At 39.8% G+C, this 9059-nt stretch overlaps 1 long non-coding RNA gene across 1 annotated transcript; it reads right to left on the minus strand.

Moving 5' to 3' along the window:
• Positions 1-2099: 2099 nt before the first annotated feature.
• On the minus strand, positions 2100-2968 carry LOC121254115. Its single transcript, XR_005938577.1, has 2 exons — positions 2838-2968; positions 2100-2400 (listed from the first exon to the last, which is right to left on the minus strand). It is a non-coding gene; the product is annotated as an uncharacterized LOC121254115 (long non-coding RNA).
• Between the last annotated feature and the right edge of the window lie 6091 nt (positions 2969-9059).

The raw sequence follows: 9059 nt of genomic DNA on the forward strand, positions 1-9059 counted from the left end.
AACAAACCACACTTTCTTAGATATCTCGTTATTCACTTCTCTGCCAGCTTGAATAAACTCTAAAAAATTTCACGTTGGGACTTTGAAGATTCCCCAGTAAACAGTTCCACCGCTGGAATGCAAGACAGTTGCTCATGCCTCCCCACCTCCTTCCAAATATTTTTTGTGGACTGCTTCTTTCCATCTGCCTTCCCACCCGCCTTTGTTTCTTTTTTTCCTTCTTCAACCAGCTCACGCCTTGCACATATAGCCACCAAATGCCCCTGCTTCCTGCAATAGACACAGAATGCAGGGGTAGAATAAAAAACAACCTCGTGGTAATAACCCGTTGCCAACCCTTGAGGACCCAACCAAAAAGATTTACGCAATGGTTAAGACACATCTAACTCTACGCAAATGCGTGTAGCTTCCGGGCAAGTCACCCACGTTGTTGCATTGTCTCACTTCAGAAAACGTCCAAAACCATTCCCAATACTACGTAATATGGATTCTTGAAAATAATTAGGAGGCAAACCCGGTAAGGTAAGCCAAACAGGAACCCAAGGAGAATCTTCATCTTTCACATAATCTGGTGTCCAATGAAACACTAAAAAAGGACTTCCAAGAATCTCCGAGTTTCCTCGTGCCATAACACTGATGAAATCTTCCTCCTTTACCATTCAAACCAAAACATTACGCGGATTCTGTAATTGCCCAATCACCGATACCGATCTCAAGCCCCACCGATTTTTTATGAACCCACGTATATAATCTAAAGAAGGCCGGCGCCATAGGAACTTAAGAACCACTGGGAATCGAAAAGGTTCTGCAGATTGATTAATCTTCGCTTTCGAAAAAAGAAAAAACAGCTCTCCATCCGCAAGCACTACATCCACATAACTGCAGCCGTAGCCACTCCTGCAAGACGCACTAGATGCATCGTCTTCCCCTGCTCCAAACGATCAACCTGCACTACACCAGCCCCTTGCCCTATTGTCGAAGACATGGGGCCGACGGCTTGCGCCATAGAGAAGCCCTAGTCACCCCTCACAATTGAGAGAAAAATATTCCCCGTGCCACGTCAGTCCCTTAATTAATCTATCAGTTAGACCAATTGCATCTCTAGAAAAAACTTATTGTCACCTAGAGTACCATAGAATAGGCTTGAATCTATCTTGGGATGACTTATAATGGAGGGTTATTTTATGATTGACAAAATATAAAGATGTCACCTTGTAGAAGAAGAGGTAGAAGAGGAAGCCAGACTTGTCAAGGTTTGGGACACCATGAGATGCCCTGATTAAGGATGGTGTAGAGGGGGAGCAATGCCAAAGCACTTACAACAGCTATTGCACAATTAACAAAGATTCTAGTATAGAACCAACAACAACAATAGCGCCACGAGGAACAAAAGGATGCACATATGAATGACTTGTGACATATTGGTAACTAAGGCTTATGGGTACCAAAGGCCCAATGCATGTTGATAGGTCAATGATAGATCTTTAAAGGACATTTGATATTTGTGGAGGCATAGAGAACTAGGAGGTTTAATACACCATTTAAAAATTGCAAAGAATGACCTGGTCGATGGTGGAAAACTCATTGAGATTAAGACTGTTCACTCCAGTTCCGGACCGGGTACCTAGGTATACCTGGACCAGAACCTGGGTTTCACACCCGGGCTGGAACCTAGATAGGGCTAGCCAGGGTTATGACTTGGGCCAAAACTAAAACCTAGATAAACCTAGGTTTTAGAAAGCCGAAAATTCGAGTTCTGAACTATACCCGATTTTTTTTTTTTTTTTTTTTTTACAAAAGCCTATATGTTATTAAATTTATATCCAAGAAAAAAAAAGGTAGAAAAACTTAAAAACCTATATTTTATTGCAAATTTTTCAAGATAAAATAATGTTGAAAAGCATAGTTTTTATTTTATTTTATATAAAAGCCTATAGCTTATTAAAATTTTAAAGTCATGTTGAATTTTGAAAACCATAATACGAATGCATTGAACATTGTCCATAATAATAAAAATGTATCAAAATGGGGAACTAAATTTATGTAAAAAATAACTAAAGCTATAAAACAACCAATTAACTTTTTAAATTAAATGCATATAAAATAAAAAAAAAATTCAATATTCATCATGTAAAATGCATGCAACATACATGATGCAATCCACTACATATTATATTGTTTGGTATTTATATATTACATCACAAAACACAATACATTGCTTTAATCAAACTCCAATACATAACAACAACCATGAACTAATTTGTCAAGAACATTCATGCTACTTGCACCCCAAATGACTAAAAAAATTGACATTGCTCTTCAGAAGTCTTCTCATCCCCGGTCTAATATAATCAATAGAGAAATTAGCATCTCATGCCACAGTAAGTGATGATATGCAAACTGGTTCACCATAATATATATATATATATATATTTAAAGAATTAGTCTCTGAGTTTGATGCAACTTAAAAATAACAATTATATATTTGGCTTCAATGAAGCAACAATCACAAATAATTCTTTTCATAAAAGAACAATGACAAACAAATAGTGGAAAGATCTCTGCTAAAAAGAAAGATCTCTGCTAAAAAGAAAGTAAGGATATGCAAAATGCTTCCCCATTGTATATTTCATGTAATTGTAATTTCAAGCCACAACTCAACCATGATAAATCCCAAAACCCCTCTTGTAGCTCTGTGGTTTTAGTGTGTTGGTGAGTGGCAACCTCGTCAAGGTTTTCAAATACCACACACACACACACAATATATTTACTGTAAATATGTGTATATATCTGTAGATAGAAAAATGATGTATCATGTAGATAGAAAACAGACTCACATTGACAAACAAAAGGCAAAGGCCAGGACAGTTGACAACAATCTTATAAAATTCAAAAGGCGTTGCTTAACAATTTGGCTAGCTTCAGTAGGTAGAACTAGTAGATCCATTACTTGCAAATTATTGTTGCTCCAGTCCATAGCAGGAAAGGTTGAAGATATGAGGTCAGGATATAATATGTTCTACTCCTTTTCCAACTACTATCATTTTTTTTGCAGCATAGATTAAAAAATCCACTTATTAAACAGTGTATCATCTCAATTTGGAAACAGAAGACAAACATAAATTTTTCCATGATAAATGACATGAAAATGAAAAACCTAAATATAGAGCACATACATGAAGAAGAATGTTCCTGTTTTCACACAAAAGTGGCCCAATACCCCATATAGCAAAAATAAAACTACCAACTGCTAGAACCAACAATCTAATTTAGCTATTGCGTATATCTTAACTAGGTTTATCATGATTTAAAAAAAAAAATGAAAACAAGCGAATAAGTTACAAACCAAGTGATACTCACCAGATTATGCTTCCAAGTATAAAAGCAAAATTAATGCACAAGGAGAGATTCCAAGGTCATTTCCTTAGGAACAATAGGTTTAACACGCTTAATCATGCAAATATACGAAAAAAATGGTAGCTTAAAGAGAGCAAGTGGATTTATAATCAGTAATGTTGTGCCTAGGAATTTACAAATTGATAAATGAAGATGTAGTCACTTCCAAAAGTGAAGATAACTCATGGCTTGTCCAGGAGACAGAGGACTTGCATCAACTAATGGAGCTTCATCCTGCTTGGAGACTAGCTTTTGTACACAGGTCTACAAACAATGTTGCCCACACAGTAGCTAAGATAGCTATTAAGGAAGCAAGTGAAAAAGTATGGTTCGAAGATGGTCTCGATGAGGTCAAAAACTCAATAATGAAAGATGTATCATGTATGGTCTAAGTTATCAATGAAATTGATTTCCTTTCAAAAAAAAAAAAAAGGATAAATGGAATATATGCAATGATTATAGACAAAATGTTGGATGTGTAGCTCAGATTGACAAGATGATGATCAGGAGTTGGAGTCATGTTAAGAACCTGGATAGTTGTGGATATTAGGCTTGTTTGTGTGCAGGATAGTGGGGATATTAGGCTTGTTGTATGCTGTTGTGTATTAGGAAAATGATGGAAATGGTGGAAGATGGTTGCTGTAATGGTAAAGCAGGTTGCATGCCAGATGTATGAAGAAATGCTAGAAAGGAAAATGACAATGGAATTACTACGGGAGTAGCTTCGAGGGCTCCCTAACCTCCAACATGAAATAACAAACTACAGAGTATTTATTTTTAGAATGTTCAGGTGCCTTCCCACTCACCTTTCCATGCCTTAAGATGCTCTCTTTTCCTAACGGAATTGAGAATAACTAAGTTGACCCTGACAGTACAAACCCATATGACAGACGCACACACCATTTGGATTAAATACCAAACGCTGCATTTATAGACTCTATTAAAAGGACTCTACTACAAATCGGGGCGTCGCACCCAACTTAAACAAAAATAAAAAGGTGTGCAACACCCAGACATTTATTACTTCTATTGAATTATAAAAACAGATCGCTTTATTCCCTTCGCATGACATCGTTGTTGCTTCTTCAAACTCCTTCCCCCTTTTGTACTTCTCTACTTCAACAGTCCTCCCAACTTCAGTTCCTCCTAGATCACATCTTCTTGTTGGAACCCTAACATTCCCTTCCTCTTCGAAGAACCTTGCCCACAAGGTATGGGTAAAGGTTTTGAAGCTTCCACAAGATCTCCCAGCTACTCTCTTCTGTCGGTAACCCATTCCACTTCAGCAACACCTCAGTCACCGCTCGATCTCCCTGTTTCTTCATCTTCCTATCCAAATCAGTTCTGGTTCTGGGTGAATCTAACCAGAGGAATCGGTGGGAGGGAGATTCGGGAGGATTGGGGTCTGTGAAACCAACTTCTTCTTCAGACAAGACACGTGAAACGTGGGGTGTATTTTCGAAGACTCCAGTAGCTTTAGACGATATGCCACAGATCCGATCCTTTCCTCCACCTGGAAAGGCCCATAGAACTTGGGTGATAGCTTCAGATTCCCCCTCAAAGCTAGGGTCTTTTGACGATATGGTTGCAGCTTCAGGTAAACCCAGTCCCCCTTTTCAAATACACGTTCAATTCTCTATCTATCCGCATAATACTTCATCCTATGTTGAGCATCAATCAAGTTGGTTTAAGCAAGTTTATTATCTGGTCCCTGTTGTTGAGAAACTGATCTGCTGCCTCATTTGCAACTATACCTGGAATGTAGGACATAAGAGATGGTGGGGGGTAGCCATAAACAGCTTGCTAGGGGGTCATTTTTGTCGCTGTATGATAGGTGGTATTATACCACCATTCGGCCAATGGGAGCCAGTGAGACCAACCTTTAGGCTTAGAACTTGTATAACAGCGTAAATATCCTTCCACACATTTATTTACTACTTCAGTTTGGCCATCCGATTGAGGATGATAAACCGAATTGGAGTCAAGTGAAGACCCCTGTGCAATAAAAACAGACTTCCAAAAAGTACTCAGAAAAATTGGGTCCCTATTTGACACCACAGACCTAGGAACCCCATGGAGCTTAAAAATGTTTTTCATGAACTCCTCTGCTACCACCTGAGCTATATAGGGATGGGCCAAAGGTATGAAATGCCCATATTTAGAGAGTCGGTCAACCACCACTAATATTACACTGTACCCTTTTGACACTGGTAGACCCTCCACAAAGTCAAGTGATATATCTGTCCGGGGCTGGTTGGAGTAATCCAGCTGGGTGGACAATCTCATTTTTCATGGCTTGACAGGTATCACATTCCCTTACTAGCTTCTTAATGCCCTTTATACCTTTCCAATAGAAATCCAGTTTAGCTCTCTTGTCTGTTTTCAAGTACCCCGAGTGACATGCTTGAGGGCTGTCAGGAATAAACTACAGCACCTTCTTTTTAAAATCAGAGTTTCCAGCCAACACAATTCTTCCCTTTTTGATGATCACTCTTTGCCTTAATGAGAAACCCTTGGGTACATTTTGGTTTGACTGAAGCTGGTCCAATAATACAACCAGCTCACTAGACTCTTAGTAGCTCTTCTTCAACTCCTCTAACCAAGAAGGAGAAGGGAAAGACAATATAGTTGCACATTCAGCCACTCTATTTTCTTTCCCTCTTTTGTATTCAATAGAAAATTGATAGTCCATCAATTTTGCCATCCACTTGTGCTGCATCTCAGTTCCCACCCACTGCTTAAGTAAAAACTGGAGGGCCTGTTAGTCAGTCCTAATTATGAAAGACTGACCAAGGAAGTAAGGCCTTCATTTTTGGACAGCCGTCAGGAGAGCCAGTAGTTCTTTCTCATAGATCTATAAGAGGAAAGCCTTGCCCTTAATAGCCTTACTTACATAAGCAATGGGCTGCCCCGATTGCATTAAAACTGCTCCCAGCCTAATCCCATTAGCATCACACTCAATAATAAAAAGGGCTTGCTGAAATCCGGTAACTTTAAAATCGGAGGGTGTGCAACAGCCTGTTTCAAGGCTGAAAATGCCTTCCTTGTCTCCTCACTCCAAGAGAAAGCATTTTTCTTCAACAAGTTAGTGAGAGGGGCTACAATACTTCCATAAATTTTGGTTGAACTTCCGATAATACCCCGTTAACCCTAGGAATCCCGTTAGAGACTTCACATTCTTAGGTTCAGGTCACTCTAGCATAGCAGCCACTTTAGAAGCATCCGCCATCACCCCTTCCGCATTAGTCACATGACCAAAGTAGTCAATTTCTCAAAGAGCAAATTTACACTTAGATCTTTTGGCATATAGGCTGTTTTGCTGCAGTAAGGATAGAACCTTACTTAGATGCTCTAAATGTTCAGCTCAACTCTTGCTATAGACCAAAATGTCGTCAAAAAGTACAAGCACAACTTTTCTTAGATAAGGCTTAAAGACATCATTCATTAACCCTTGGAATATGGTCGGGGCATTAGTTAGGCCAAACGGCATTACCAAAAACTCGTAATGCCCATCATGAGTGCGAAATGCTGTTTTGGGTATGCCTTCCTCAACTACCCTCACTCGGTGGTAACTCGACCTTAAATCAAGTTTAGAAAAAATAACTGAGCCAAATAATTCATTCAACAATTCATCAATCACCGAGATAGGAAATTTTGCCTTCACCATCTCCTTGTTTAATGCTCTATAGTCCACACATAATCTCCAACTCCCATCGGCCTTGCGGACCAGCAAAATAGGAGAAGAAAAGGGGCTAGAGCTAGGCTGTACCACCCCTAATTTCAAGAGCTCAGCCACTATTTTCTCTATTTATATTTTTTGGTAGTAAGGGTACCAATAAGGCCTATTAGCTGTGGGCCGGGTACCCTCCTTGAGAATTATCTGGTGATCATGGTGACGAGATGGTGGTAGCCCCTTGGGTTCGTTAAAAATCCCTTGAAATTCTTCTAGGACTTGGGTAACATCACCATGCATAATGTTCTGATCTTCCACTCCCCCCTCCACGACCATAATTTGTAACAAAAAACCCTTGCCTTTAAGTAACTTGTGACCATCATCCACCATTGATGGTTTCAGCCTTAACGCTTGTAACTCAGTCAATTTTCCCTCAATTCTAAAACTTATCAGTAATTTAGAGAAATCCCAAGTAATGGGGCCCAAGGTTTTTAACCATTGGACTCCTAAGACAACATCACACCCCGCTAACTCAAGTAAATAAAGAGAGGGTTTAAACGAAGTACCTTGCACCTTCAAGTTCAAATCTTTGCACATTCCCCCCCACTCTTTAGGCATTGCTCATTTGCTACCTTGACCCTTAATGCAATGGAAGTATCCACTGCTAACTTCAGCTATGGAATTAAGTTGGAATCTATGAAGTTATGAGAGCTGCCCGAGTCCACTGGAATCACCAATTCCTTACCCTTGATACTGCCCACCAGCCTCATTGTACTTCCTGTCGGATTGCCCGTGATTGCAGCCAATGAAATTTCAGGTACCTCTACCTTGTCATCAGCCTTGGTGTCCTCGTCCATTCCTTCATCAACTTTTGTAGGTCTGTCCTCCTCCTCCTTTACGTCTTCCTCATCAGCTTGTATGCAATAAACCATCGGTTTTCTGCACTTATGGTTTGGGCTCCACTTATCATCGCAGTGGTAACATAGCCCCTTCTTCCATTTTTCTTCCATCTAAGTTGAGAGAACGGGTCTAGTGGCACCAGTAGGGCTAGACCAATTATTGTTGCTGCTACCCGAGTATGACCCTGGAGAAAAAACCCCTAAAGTTTCACTAGACTTCTCCCCTGTATGCTCGCTGGATTTTTTTACACTTAAGAGGTATTCCTTTTGTATTCTTGCTAATTCATATGCTACATTCATATTAACAGGATTAAACATTTTTATGGGAAGGCGGATTTCATCTTTCAGCCCGTTTATGAAACAACACAGCTTGTGCTCATATGAAAGGCCCCTCAACCGATTGGCCAGGGCTTCAAATTGTGCCGTGTAAGCCGCAATAGACCTGGTGAACGTGTCCTAGTCATGGAAATGACCCCTCTCAAAGGACTCTTGGTACCACACAAGAGCCTCCCCTTCCATGTGGTAAGACACCATGAGCATGCAGTGTGACAAGAGAGTCTGATGAAATTCAAAGTACTGGTGTGCTTTGAAAATCCATGAAGCTGGATGGTCTCCTTGAAAATGTGGAAAGTCTAAGCGCAAGCCTCTTAAGTTGCCTCTTCTTTGTTTTGGTGGTTTTTGGTCTTCATACTGCAGTTGGTGCTGTTCTTGGTGCTGGTGCTGATTGTTTTGCTGATGCTGATGTTGCTGATTTTGTTGTTGATGTTGGTTTTGATGTTGTAGTTGGTGTTGCTGAACGATTGTGCGCATCATGTCATTGAGTGTGTCGAAATTATTCTGGAAGTTCTTCATTGTTTGCTGGGTTTGCTCATTCTGTTGTCTAATTTCCAGTATTTGTTGTTGTAATTCCTCATGTTGTTGATGCTTAGATCTATTATTTTCTGCCATAGGATCGGTGAATGCTATACCACTGTTAAGAACCTGGATAGTTGTGGATATTAGGCTTGTTTGTGTGCTGGATAATGGGGATATTAGGCTTGCTGTGTTAGGAAAATGATGGAAATGGTGGAAGATGGTTGCTATAATGGTAA

The sequence above is a fragment of the Juglans microcarpa x Juglans regia genome, chromosome 3D, assembly GCF_004785595.1.
Source record: "Juglans microcarpa x Juglans regia isolate MS1-56 chromosome 3D, Jm3101_v1.0, whole genome shotgun sequence".
Lineage (NCBI taxonomy): Eukaryota > Viridiplantae > Streptophyta > Magnoliopsida > Fagales > Juglandaceae > Juglans > Juglans microcarpa x Juglans regia.